The sequence below is a fragment of the Podarcis tiliguerta genome (genome assembly GCF_965153285.1).
Source record: "Podarcis tiliguerta genome assembly, chromosome: 16".
NCBI lineage: Eukaryota > Metazoa > Chordata > Lepidosauria > Squamata > Lacertidae > Podarcis > Podarcis tiliguerta.
Genome location: NC_139549.1, coordinates 6,590,815 through 6,605,331, shown reverse-complemented (window position 1 = coordinate 6,605,331; position 14,517 = coordinate 6,590,815). Strand labels below are relative to the sequence as shown.

At 43.9% G+C, this 14,517-nt stretch overlaps 1 long non-coding RNA gene across 1 annotated transcript; it reads left to right on the top strand.

Moving 5' to 3' along the window:
- The first annotated feature begins 11,684 nt into the window (after positions 1–11,684).
- On the top strand, positions 11,685–13,379 carry LOC310665915. Its single transcript, XR_014505712.1, has 2 exons — positions 11,685–11,820; positions 12,781–13,379. It is a non-coding gene; the product is annotated as an uncharacterized lncRNA (long non-coding RNA).
- Positions 13,380–14,517: the final 1,138 nt, after the last annotated feature.

Here is a 14,517-nt window from a genome sequence, read left to right as displayed (position 1 = left end):
TTGGGTCCTTGAAACCTCGCTCTCATTAGATTATCCAAGGTGGAGTCCATACATGGTGAACACATCAGAACTGCTGACATAATGTCTTTGGTATAGTGTCACAGCTACTTGTCCTCTAAAAGCGTGTAAAAGCATCTATGGATGGGGGGGGGGAGAGAACCAGGTGTTATTGGATTTCAAATCCAGCCAGCCCCAGCCAGCATAGACAATGGTCAGAAAAGATGGGAAACTGTAGTTTAGCAACATCAGGAGGACCGCAAGTTCACACACTTGTATTAGGGTTTGAGTCCATATGGAACAGATGGGAACCCTGTGGAGTCCTCAAGAAGCTGCACTCCCATCAATCCTAGCCAGTATGACCAATAGTCAGGGATGGTGGAATATGTAGTTCCATGAAGTTATTAGACCCCAGATCCCATCAGCCCAAGTCAATATAGGCCAATGGTGAAGGAAGAGGGGAGTCATAGCACAGCAACATCAAGAGGGCCACTGTTTCATCAATTATGTCCTGCTTTGGCAATCAGAGGGTCTCCAGGATCTCAGGCAAATGTCTTCCCCACCATTTCCTTCCTGAAAGATCTTTTTAAGGTGAAACCTTCAACTGTAGAATCATTGAAGTTGACAACCTCTAATAACATCCCCCTGGAGATACCAAGATCAAACACTTAGCTTCCTACATGAGCAGTGAATACTCACTCAACAATGAGCTGTATCCTCTCCCACCAGGACAAATGGAGCAATCACAAGTTAATCCCTGTGATTGGCTTTTGGCATTTGGCAAAGGTGCTGCACCATTTAGTTGCACCATTTCCTGGTCTGTGATTGAACTCAACCTTCTCCTTGTGAGGTCTTGGTGAGAACATCAAACACAGAGGGGGAGGTTACAGAGAACCACAAGATAAGAAGGGACAACCCATGGACTGCCTCTGTGTTTGTTGTAAATTGCAGACATAGAGGTGTATATCCATAGTGTTTGGGAATGTCACTGTGATGCAGGAGGGTTGTCATGTTTTAGAACTGTGAGGATTATTGGTGGAGATCATTGCTATCATAATGTCACATCTAGGGATGAATTCCAGGAGGGGAGTTATGGCTTAATTGGTTGACTCCCAGGTTGAAGTCCAAAGGAATCTGGCAGCAGGTGATGTGGAAATACCATCCTTTGCCTTGACCCACTAATAGTCAGAGTAGACAACACTGAGGTAGATGGTATATTGGTCAATGCAGTAGCAGAACATCTTTCTTGCATGCATACATTTCCAGGTTCTATTCATGACAAACCGTGAGGACTGCACTTTTTCACACACCCAACCTGACCTGACCTGACTTAATTTGTCTAATTCTTTCCTGTACATTTTGGACATCATCCATTAACTGAGGGGCCTCTTAGCCAATCCATCCTCCTCCTTTTTAAATATAATCAAATATCCTTAATCCTTCTCTGAATTATATTTACAGTGGTACCTCGGGTTACAGACGCTTCAGGTTACAGACGCTTGAAGTTACAGACTCTGCTAACCCAGAAATAGTACCTTGGGTTAAGAACCTTGCTTCAGGATGAGAACAGAAATTGCATGGTGGCGGCAGCATGGAGGCAGCAGGAGGCCCCATTAGCTAAAGTGGTACCTCAGGTTAAGAAAAATTTCAGGTTAAGAACGGACCTCCAGAACGAATTACATTCTTAACCCGAGGTACCACTGTATCTGCCTTCTTTAGCAAACCTGCCAGTAATCATTAAAGTTTGTTCTGCAACATATATTTTTTGGGGGGTGGGGTAGGGTGGGGGGTATCATTCCTCCAAATACAATGAGAGCCAGTGTAGTGCAGTGGTTGAGAGCGGTAGTCTTGTAACCTGGGGAACCGGGTTCGCGTCTCCGCTCCTCCACATGCAGCTGCTGGGTGACCTTGGGCCAGTCACACTTCTCTGAAGTCTCTCAGCCCCACTCACCTCACAGAGTGTTTGTTGTGGGGGAGGAAGGGAAAAGGAGATTGTTAGATGCTTTGAGACTCCTTAAAGGGTAGTGAAAGGTGGGATATCAAGTCCAAAACTCTTCTTCTATTTTCCCCAACTTTCATTTTAAGAGAAATCATGGTGAGGGGCTTGAAGGATTGGAGAGAGTAATCAACAATTATCATGCAATGGACTGCAACCTCTTGATCAGTCTGGGGGGGGATATGCTTTTTGTGGGGGTCTTCTTTTGCCCTAATCAAATATAAGCTAGGTCAAAATATTTCCTGCACACAATTTAAATAAAAATTTTGCTAAAATAAAAAAAAACCTGTATAATCACATCAGACCAGCATTACATAGAACCAAGCTGTATTCACAGTTTTGTGTGAATATTTTCAGCTTGGCTAGGAAGAAAACACACACCTCCACTTTCAACTAATGGTCAACTCTAGCTAGAAAATAGAATATTCACGGCCCTTCCCATTGCCCTCAGTTGCCCTTTGTGGCACCATCATATGGTCACCTATTATTTGCATGCCCAAAGTAGGGTTGCCATATTTCAAAAAGTGAAAATCTGGACACAAAAATGGTTGAGCTTCTTTAGGTAAAGTTGCTGAGCTGCTGCTTCTTCTTCTTCTTCTTCCAAAGTTTTTCAGCAATTTTTAAGAAAATTCGCCAAAATCTACACTTCCGACATGGGTTGTCATATGTCTGGATTTTCCGGGACATATAAGCGATTTCCACCCAGATGCTGTTTCCAATAGCCAAATCCTGCATGTGTCTGGAAATTTCTGGACGTATGTCACCCCTACCAAAAAAGCTGAAGGTTGTGTTGCAACCACTCAAAACTATTCAGTCAGTTGTGAATATTCCCAACTGTAATGGGAGCAGCCTTTGTTTACAACAATCCTTTAAAAAAACAAAACAGAAACCTCTGCCAGTAAATCCTGATGCTCTGCCAAATATTTCTTGTTTTTATTTTCCCCCAAACATTTTCCATCAGTTAATTAGCTGCTTGGAGAACCACTCTCCTTCTTACCCATACTTTGTGTCCCACACAGCAACCAAATAAACCAGAAGACAATGGAATGGTGTTAAGCTAACGTACAAAACAACTTTTGTATGCATTTTGTGGATATCCATTTTGTACAGGGAGAACTACCGTACTTTTCCGTGTATGAGACGCCCCCATGTATAAGACTAAATTTGGGGGGACTAATGGGGGACTAAATTTAAAGAAAATGAGGGGAGACTGCCCATGGTTGCTGAGCTTTTTTTTAGGGGCAATGGCATGCATGCCGTCACCCCAACGGGGCCATTGCTGGGGGTTGGCAAAGTGAGCAGTCAGTCCCCTCATACCACTTTATGTGTATAGGACGACCCCAGTTTTTTGACATGATTTTTGAGTCAAAAAACCTCGTCTATGGTATTTTGAAGGTCCTCTTGAGACACACACCTACAAATTCCGTCAGATTGGCCTTGATTACCCTCACTGACTACGCTATATTTATTTCAATGGGTCTACTTTAAGACTTAATTGGAAGTGTTGTATATGTACCACTACGCAGCGGAATACCAGACTGCCAGTGACCCAACACAAATACTTTCATTGGAATGTTAACCAGACATCTAGGTTTTATTTATTTATCCAATTAGTGTCATGAAATTTAAATGACCCATAGGGTGATCCTATATATTTATATATACACAAACCACATTGTGTTGAGCTGGGGAAAAACTAATTCTCACTGCCAGGGAAGGTCATTCCCCTGCTTACGACTGCTAATCACTAACAGGGAGGGTGGCTGTTTAAAATAAATTAATATATCCCATAAGAAAACAAATTAAGAAATTCATAGTCAGTGTGTCTCCTCTGCTCCAGGCTATGGAGCTGAGCATATAAAAAGCTCATCCTTTGGGGAGTTTTTCAGATCAACCATCTGCTAAAACTCCCTTCAAGAACTGGTAAGTTGCAGGGGGGTTCTATGGAAGGGCATTATAGAATCTTATAAGAATCTTAAGAATGATGGTATCTTATTGACTTAAGGGTGGATTTTTTCATTTTGCTGCTGTTCTGGGATTATGGGAGCTGTAGAATGGGTGGTTCATGATACAAAAAAGTAACCCAAAGCTGAGGTTTATTCCTTTACTCAGAAGAAGTACTAGTCAAGATGCAGCTAAGGTGAATGTAAGATACAGCCAAGGTGAAAACTGCCTACAATTTCTCAAAGGTTTTCTTCCCTCTGTATGCTGTGGACCCAACTGTTGTTTCTCTGTCCGTTTGCTATGGCAACTGGGGCTGATTGGAATCGGAGCCCAAAACATCTGAAAGGAATCATGTCTATGGCTGTATGATGAGGTAGGGACATAGGAAGGTGAAAGAACTGGCAGTACTGTTCCTGGGTGCAAGTAGGGCATGCAACTATTAAATGCCCCTGTGTGTAAAACAACAGCAGCAACCTCTTGCATGTGGAATATTAGAACCAAAGGGAGAAAGAAGGGCAACTTTTCCCTTGATGTACTAATGTTCTGCTTGCTTAGAGTTTTCCCACAAAAATGGTACCTCCAACAGAAGTGAGGAGTGTATTCTACCACCTCAGCTTTCTACTATGTGTAGCTATGTTATATGCTTGCTGCTAAATGAAAGAGTAATCGCTTGAGATGCTATCATGCTGAAACATATGGTCTTACCATATACAGTACTGTGTCACCTCCTTACTCCATCTATCTCAGCATTTTCTTCACCAGGGATGGGGATGGTGTGATCCTCCAGGTGTAGTTCGACTCCATTCCCACCAGTCTCTGCAGGCAGACTAATAGTCAGGAATGATGGGAGTTGTGATTCAGCAGCATGTGGAGGGCCCCAAATTGGCTACCCGTATTCTAGCCCTTACATAGTTGAGGTGGCAACTGACAGCCTGCACACCACATGCAGACATTGGATCTTCTCCATCCTGTCCACGGGACAATGAAATCTTCAAATACTTAAGACAATGGTTTGATTATAGTTCCAATCCTATGCTTTCAGATTACCCTCCAGTCCTGCAAAGATGGCCAATAGGAATGCTGCTGGACATAATGAGTGCTATGCCCAGTGTCCTGCATCAACAGTGACCATCCAGCCACCTCCTTTCATCCTGAACATCCCAGGGCCTGCTCTCTACTGCCCAGACCAGCCTCTGGCCATTGAGCAGTCCAACCCCTGTGTTGGTGGCGGTGGCGGCTACGGTGGTGCCAACCATTCTCTGTATGCTACTGGTGGCTCCAACCTCTGCCACCTCTACTCTCGGGCCCTGCCATGCAGCAACTACAGCTACAGCTGCTATCGGTATTAATAACCGTGGGAAGATGAGGATGAAGCAAGAAGACAAACTACTGATCCATAACAGTCAACGTTCGCTGAATGGTTGAGCATCCATAGTAGCCATGTGGCTTAAGGTTTCAAGTGAGGATGCTCAAAACGCTCTGCACTTCAGCCGCAACGCAAAGCTTTCTGACACTGCACTTTTGTGTCATGTTCATGCCTACTTCTCCATGTATGTTGACAAGTCAACGGTGCTTACATTGTTTTCCATGTATTCACCCAATGCCTAATGGTTATTTACAGTTAGAAAACGGGGCTGAGATAGTCCAGTTGGGGTATACCATTTGCTATTGGACTTTAAGCTTCACTTTGGGAGATTTCCATGGGGAAAGCTGTTTGTGTTCAGTAATGCTGTCTGAATTTCTAATCTCCCCTTAAGATTTGAATGTGTTACTTCTTGCCTTTGCTCATATTAAAATGTTATTAATATGGCATCTCAACAACGTCTTGAGTCCTTTCAATTCACTGCTAGTAAATTTACCATTGTGATGGGTACGTGTTGAGGAAGGGCTTTTATACTGCAACAAATCTAGTCACATCCACACCATACATTGATGGCACCCTTATCTGTTAATAATAATAATAATAATAATAATAATAATAATAATAATAATAATAATAAATTTATACCCCGCCCATCTGATTGGGTTTCCCCAGCCACTCTGGGCAGCTTCCAACACAATATTAAAATACAATAGTCCTTCAGATATTAAAACCTTCCCTAAACAGGGCTGCCTTCAGATGTCTTCTAAAAGTCTGGTAGTTGTTTTTTCCTTTGACATCTGGTGGGAGGGTGTTCCACAGGGTGGGTTCCACTACCGAGAAGGCCCTCTGCCTGGTTCCCTGTACACTTTCCAGGTATCATCCATCAACTCTTAACCAATCTATCCTTCTCCCTTAAAAAAAAAGAGAGGAATATTCTTAATCTGTCTTTGAGTTATGCTTATCTGGCTTGCTTAGTAAAGCTGCCATTAATCATTAAAGCTTGTTCTGCAACTTTTTTTTGGTGGGGGTGGCAATCATTCCTCCAAATACAATATTCTCCCAGACTTTCATTTTAAGAGGAACCAGGGTGGAGGTTTTCTTTTGGAGGGTAGGGTGTTCAACAATAATCATCTAACGAACGACAACGTTTTCATCAGTCCAAATATAAAGTCTGGTTTCACACCACCACCCCTCTTCTGACAGTTGTAAGTTGCCCACAACTCACTTCCATAAAGCAGTGTAAGTGTGGTCAACACACAAGCCTGGTAGACCTTCATCTTGGTATTTGAGCTTAGCATCACTTTCCCCCATACCCTTTTAGAGAGGTAAGCCATTGCTGCCGCTGCCTTGCCAATATGCTTGTCCAGCTCAGCATCAATGGAGAGGCTGCTGGCTATGGTGAAACCCACCTCAAGTGTGTGATCACCAATGCTGATGTGTCAAGTGCTGGCAGCGTCCCAACCCAGGATGTTGGTCTTTGTCAGGTGAATGGTAAGGTTGAACTCCCTGCAGGCTTGTACAAAATGGTCTGTGAGTCTCTGTAGAGCATCCTCAAAGTGTGCTGTCAAGGCTGTGTCATCTGCAAACAGCATCTCTTGGATAAAGACCTACTACACTTTTGTCTTGGTGAGAAGATGCGTCAGGTTGAACATAACGCTGTTGCTTCTTGGATGGATGCACACACCATCTCCAGTTGAGCTGGAGGTGTATGAGAGCAACATGGAATAATGGTGGTGTGTCACATATCATTGCAGTGGGAATAAAATTAACTGAAGGGTCATTACACTTTTGCAGATATCATAATAAAATAGATTCCATGCATGGACATTTCAGAAATAATAGTATGGTATCAATCCAAGCACATAGAGGCATATGTGGTAGAGGTTCTATGCAGCACAGTATTTTTATTTATAAAGCATATTGTCAGAGCTGGCTCCGGGTCCCAGCTCACCAAGGACCAACGCTAGCCGATAGTACAGTATCAAAGTCTTTATTGAAGAATAGTCTCCATTTACAAGTCTCAGCGTCCCAGCTCTACGTCTGGACTTTAGACCGGCGAAGCTCTGTCTGGGTCTCCGCCCCCTGTGCACCAGCTCAAGACTCTAATCTTACTCCACCTCTTCCTTCTCTCTCTCTTCCTCTGGGTCTTACTACCCCCCGGGGTCTCATTCCTCCTGGACTCTTCTGACGCAGAGCTTGACCCCTCTGACTCCTCCCCCTCTCTTCGGCGGGCTTTAGGACCTGGCTCCTTACCCGGGCTGCCCACCTTGCCGCCCTCCTGCACATTTGAACTTGGCGCTCGCGCGCGTTTAACTTTCCGGATGACCGTTTCCTCGCTCCCTGACGAGGGCGTGGTCACTCCTGCCTCACGTTCTCCCTCTGCCTGCGCGCTCCCTGATCCCGATGCCTTGGACTCCTCCCCCCTACTGCACTCTGGGGGGGACGCTGGTCCGGATCTCCAGCTGCTACTCTCTGAGTCCCCTCCGGCCCCTTCTTCCCGAGGTGTCCCCCTGGGCACTCCCCTTGCCCTGACCATGGGGGCCCCTTTCTGTGAATCCTCCGAGTCACTGGAGAGACTCAGAGACCTCGGACTACTGTCGTCGCTGACATTTCCTTCAGACTCCTCCCCCTCGCTCTCCGTTTCCTCCCTCTCCTGTGACTCTGCTCCTGAACCCCTGACACATATGAATGGAGACTAAAGAAAATCAAAATGGACTCATTTCATAACTTCTCTTTGAAGCCACCTATGATGGCCTATCTACTCAGACAAGGCAATGCCCTACACCCTCCCTCTCGAGCAATTTATCTCCAGAAGGACCAATGCAGACTTTCCATGTCTGGCAACTTCAGGTTTGACTGCTGCCAGCAACAGACCGCCTTGTGAAACAAAGGGGCCCATGTTTCGTACCAAATGAAGTCAGTAGAATACAGATTGGGTAATTTATGGACCATCTTATCTATGTACAGTGGAACCTCATGTTACGGAAGGGATTCCTTCTGGAGGCCCGTCCGTAACACGGAACTGACGCAAGCTGAAGCGCTGAGCCTGCATGGGGTACGATTTAGCGCTTTTGCACATGTGTGAGTGGTGAAACCCGGAAGTAACCCATTCCGGTACTTCCATGTTGCCACAGGACGCAACACGAAAACACGTAACCTGAAGTGGACAGAACATGAGGTATGACTGTATTTCATAAGGAACCATTTTGGATATTAATATCTACTTTTATGGACGTCTTGAGATGTCCAGCTATTACTTCAATCAGATTGGTCATGACAATGGCTAACATAATCCTATGCCTCCCAATAGGCCTACTCTGAATAGGACTTAGTTGAAGATGCTGTACAGTGGTACCTCGGGTTAAGAACTTAATTTATTCTGGAGGTTCGTTCATAACCTGAAACTGTTCTTAACCTGAGGTACCACTTTAGCTGAGGTACCACTTTAGCTGACACTGCACCACCACTGTGAAATTTCTGTTCCCATCCTGAAGCAAAGTTCTTAACCTGAGGTACTATTTCTGGGTTAGGGGAGTCTGAAACCTGAAGAGTCTGTAACCTGAAGCGTCTGTAACCCAAGGTACCATTGTATACATTCCACTCTGCAGCAGAAACCCACATTGCCAGTGACCCCACACCAAGGCTTACTGATGCCAAGTTACAGGGAACCAGGCAGAGGGCCTTCTCAGTAGTCGCACTCGCCCTGTGGAACACCCTCCCACCAGATGTCAAAGAGAAAAACAACTACCAGAGTTTCAGAAGACATCTGAAGACAGCCCTATTTAGTGAAGCTTTTAATATTAAAAGATTATTGTACGGTATTTTAATATTTTGTTGGAAGCCGCCCAGAGTGGCTGGGGAAACCCAGCCAGATGGGTGAGGTACATATAATAAATTATTATTATTATTATTATTATTATTATTATTATTATTATTATTTGGACACCTAAGAAAAATATCAACTAGAGTTGTAAAATCTAAAGGATTCATAGGGTGTAACATATATACAAACCATATTGTGTTGAGCTGGGAAGAAACGAATTCTCACAACCTGGGAGGGTCATTCCCATCTCCCTTACAAGTTGATAAGTAATCAGCAACTGGGAAGGTGACTGTTTACACCAAACTAAGGTGTCTCCCATTAGACAACAGATTGGGAAATCCTTAGTTCTTGTTTCTCATTTCCTCCAGGCTGTGGAGCTGAGCAGATTGCACTACATCTCAATCTTCAAGTGGTGAGAAACTCCAGGGGTTGCAGGTGCTTACTCAGGGTTTCTGTTTCCTTTTGGAAATGAGGCACAGCGGAGACTGTGATGTCTTTATGATACACGGTTTATTTACATATATATATATGCAATCTGGGCCTATGATGTAGGGGTTCACAGCATTAACACCGCAAAAGTGTATTGTTTCTCCCATGGCTGCAGCCTTGGATTAAAATGGAAATCAAACATAACTCTCTGAATCTCTCTCTCCAGAAAACTCTTGCATCGAGCCCAACCAAAACTATCCGGTTAGCTGCAAATGTTTTCTGCATCACGTAAAAGGTTTTTGTTTTCAACCACTGCTGGTAAAGATTTATGCTGTGCCCAATATTTCCTGTATTGTTTTATATCCGTCAACCATTTATCATCAGTTAAATAGAATCACAGAGAGACACTCTTATTGTTCCAAAATTTGGTGTGTGCTTTTTTTAAAAAAAGAACAAAATGTTGAGTTTAAAAAAGAAAAAATACTATAAAGCAACAAAGAATGCTATTGGGGTGGAGTTGTCATTGCAGTGGGAATAAAATCAACAGAAGGTTCAGTACACCTTTGCATCATTTTCATTCATTCATGTAGAGCAGGGATGATGGGAGTTGTAGTGCAAAAACAGCTGGAAAACCAAGTTTGGGAAACCCTGATTTTGAGCATTAGTACCTGGCTCTTCAAGGGATGTGGGTGACGCTGTGGGTTAAACCACAGAGCCTGGGTCTTGCCGATCAGAAGGTTGGTGGTTCGAATCCCCGCGACGGGGTGAGCTCCCATTGCTCGGTCCCTGCTCCTAACAACCTACCAGTTTGAAAGCACGTCAAAGTGCAAGTAGATAAATAGGTACCACTCCTGCAGGAAGGTAAATGGTGTTTCCATGCGCTACTCTGGTTCGCCAGAAGCGGCTTAGTCATGCTGGCCACATGACCCAGAAGCTGTATGCCGGCTCCCTCAGCCAATAAAGTGAGATGAGCGCCGCAACCCCAGAGCTGGCCACGACTGGACCTAATGGTCAGGAGTCCCTTTACCTTTACCTGGCTCTTCAGCCAAAAAAGCTTCCAGATTGACCTATGTAATCAAAACAAGATGGTCCCTACCTGACTTACAATCTAGAAGAAGAAGAAGAAGAAGAAGAAGAAGAAGAAGAAGAAGAAGAAGAAGAAGAAGAAGACACACAAGGGAAAGGGTAGAGGGAGGGAGGGAAGAGCAGGTTGTTCCTGTATTGACCATCTGGCACACTTGAGGGACAGGAGGTGCCTGAATAAGCTGGGCCTCAAGAAAAAATGATGGAATGAGCCTTCTGCTTCCTATCTCTCCCACTGGCCTGCTGGATTGGCTGCCCCCAGTTGAGAGCTGAGGGCAATAAAAATAGATTCCATGAAATGACATTTTGAATATAAGAGTCACATATCAATCAGATAGCCCCATCATCAAGAGGTATGTTTCTTTGGGAGCCTGTGCAATGTGCCGTGTCTATTTTTAAAGCACCTGAACAGAGAGCATGCAACATCAAAATGGTCTTATTTCATAACTCCTCACAGAAGCTTCCTTTCATGGCTTAAATGCTCAGACAAGGCAATGTCATATACTCCCTCAAACCATCCATCCCATGTTTGACTATTTTGAGTCTGGCTGAAGGGCCAACAGCTTCTTGTGAACAAGGGTGCCGTCATGTTGTACCAAATGAAGTCAGTGGAACACAGTTGGGATAATGTATGGACCATCTTCTCCATGTATTTCATAGAGAATTGTTTTTGTAGATTAAGTTCTGCTTTGATGGCCTTCTTGAGATGCTCACCTGTCAGTTCAATCAGATTGGTAACGTTTGCAATGCATATTCATTCCAATGAGTAGGATCTTTGGGAGGTGAGGTGAGGTAGGCAGCAGAATCCCAGACTGCCAATGATCCAACTCTATGGCTTTTACTGGAATGTCAACTGGATGTCTTTTTTTTTATCTATCCCATCAGAACAGTAAGATCAAAAGGATCCATGGGGTGTAACATATATACAAAGCATATTGTGCTAAGTGAGAGAGAAACTAATTCTCCCTATGTGGGAGGGTCATCAAACTCGATTACTAGCTGGCTAGTAATCACTAACAGGGAATGCAACTGTTTACAATAATTGAGGTGTCCCTCATATGACAATAGGTTAGGAAATTGGTGTCTCATCTCCTCCAGGCTATAGAGCTAGAGTATAAAAGGCTCCTCCTTTGGGGAGTCTTTCACACTGATCCTCTTCTGAGACATTTCTCCCTTCAAGAACTGGTGAGTTCCAGGGGTTTTCTTTGGGAGGTTGTCATAGAGAAGCACTCTGTGAACCTTGAGACTGGGGGGGATCTCATTTGCTTATGGTACTGTTGAGGTTTTCCTATGCAACTACCCCATGGTAGTGTAGAATGCATGGTTAAGGAATGCATGGTTAAGGAAACAAGAAAGCCAAATGTGAACCAGAGGCCTCTGTGATTCCTTTACTCAAAGGAAATCCTAGTGGAGAAGAAGCTACAGTGAAGGTACAGTAGGACATTGATGAGATAAAAAACTCTCCTCAAATTCTCAAAGGGTTTCTTCCAGGTGTTCCCTCCAGATGTTGTGGACCCAACTGCCATCTTCCTTGTGCATTGGCTATGGTGACTATGGCAGATTGGAACTGGAGTCCAGAACATCTGGAGGATCTATGTCTATGGCTGTAGAATGAGGATAGAAAAGAAAGAAGATCTATAGACTTTTTGCTTGATACACTAATGTTCTGTATGCAGGGAGATTTCCTGTAAAAATTAGTACCTCCATGTGAAGTGGTGAATCTCTTCTACCATTTCATCTTTCCAGCATGTGTAGCTCTATCAGAAGGTTGAAACTGCATGAAAAAGTAAATACTATAGATGCTCACACAAATAAACATATAGATGAACAGCTACTGAGTTGCACCATTGGTCAATCTACAGTAGCTCAGTATTGTCTTCACCTTGTGACCCTCCTGATGTAGTTGGACTCCATTCTCATCTGTCACACCTAATATGACCATTAGTTGAGGATGATGGGAGTTGTGATGCAACAACATCTAGAAGTCATGTCACTCGCTACCTCTGTTCTAGCCCTTGTATATTTGAGCTGCAGAACTGCCAGGGTACAATATACCGGGGCTTCAAAAACTTTGCTTACAAAACATTGAAATATGCAGATACTTAAAACTTTGATTTAATTCTAGTTCCAATCCTATGGTTTCAGATTACCCTCCAATCCTGCAAAAATGGCCAGTGGTGGTGGATACAACCAGTGCTATGCCCAGTGTCCTGCATCTACAGTGACCATCCAGCCACCACCTTTCGTCCTGAACATCCCAGGGCCTGCACTCTACTGCCCAGACCAGCCTCTAGCCATTGAGCAGTACAACCCCTGTGCCCGAGGTGGCTATGGAGGTGGCTATGGTGGTGGTGCCAGCGCTCTGTATGCCAACGACTTCTCCAACTTCTACACTCGGGCCCTGCCAAGCAGCAACTACAGCTACAGCAGCTATCGGTATTAACAACTGTGGGAGAACAAGAACAAACCAGAAGACGTACTAGAGATCCAGAAATGTCATTGTTTACGAAACAATTGAGCTTCCGCTGTGTCTAATTGTTATTTGCAGTTAGAAAAGGGGGGCTAAGCTAGTCCTGTTGGGATACAACATTTGCTATCAGACTTTAATTTCGCCTTGGGAGATTTTCATGGGGAAAGCTGTTTGTGTACAGGAATGCCCTTTGTTTTGCAAAAGTGCCTTTGTGGAATGTGCTGTTTCTTGTCTTTGTTCATATTAAAATATTATTAATATTGCATCTTAACAACTTACTGGCTCATTTCAATTCATACCTGGTAAAGTTGTTGTTGTAATAGTTGTGAACAGCAGAAAAGGTTTTATGTTGCAATGACTCTCATCACAGCCACACCACCCATTGAAAGCACCGTTATACCACTTTCCCAGTTCCACTCAGAGATGCCTAGAATTGAATATTGTGATATTTCACTTGCAAAGCAGGTGCCCTACTAGGAAATTATGTCCTGCCTGTGAAACATGGAAAGGAAATATATTTCTCTATACATAAGGACACAGTGCTCTCTGTGAGGAATCCTTGATCATGAATTCTAGTTCATTGATGTTCTTGAATTCCAAGTCCCACCAGTCAAAATCAGAATGGCCAATAGTCAAGCTTCAGAAGAGTTGTAGTATAGCAACATCAGGAGAGCAACTGGTTTTCCCTAACCTTGAATTAAGAGCTGAGTCCACACACCACAGATGTGGAATCTGAGCATCCCTCTAGATGTTGTTGAACTACAACCCCCATCAGCCCCAGCCAGCATGACCAATAGTCAGGAATGATGGGAGCTGTAGTTCAACAATGTACTTTGATTTCAGATCCCATCATCTTCAGCCAATACAGGTCAATGGTGGGGAGGAGAAGAGATGTATTACAGCAATATCTGTAGGTCTACTTGTTCCTTGACTTTGTTCTACTCTGACAGTTTAGGGTCTCCAGGTCTTATCCCAGTCTTATCTGGGGATCCCCTGAATTGTACTTTGTGGTAATTTGTAATTATCTACCACTGATCTATATCCTTCCCTTGGAACATGGAGCAGAGATGCATCTTTCCATTCATAGAGACATATTGCACACCACGAAGAATCTCAGACAGTGAGTTGCAATTCATCAATGTTCTTGGATTCCAAGTCCATTTAACTCCAGCCAGCAAGGACAATGGTCAAGGATGAGGGGAGTTGTAGTCCTTCAGTGCTGGGAGGGCTACTAGATCTGTGCCATGTTCTACTCTGACAATGAGAGGATCTCCAAGGTCTCAAGCAAACGTCTTTCCCTGCATTTCCTTCTTGAAAGGTCCTTTGAAGCTGCAACCTTTAACTGTGTAGACAGCTTCCTATGTTCTTATTTGAGAAATTCCACAGCTCAGTTGTGGTTTGCTTGCTTAGCA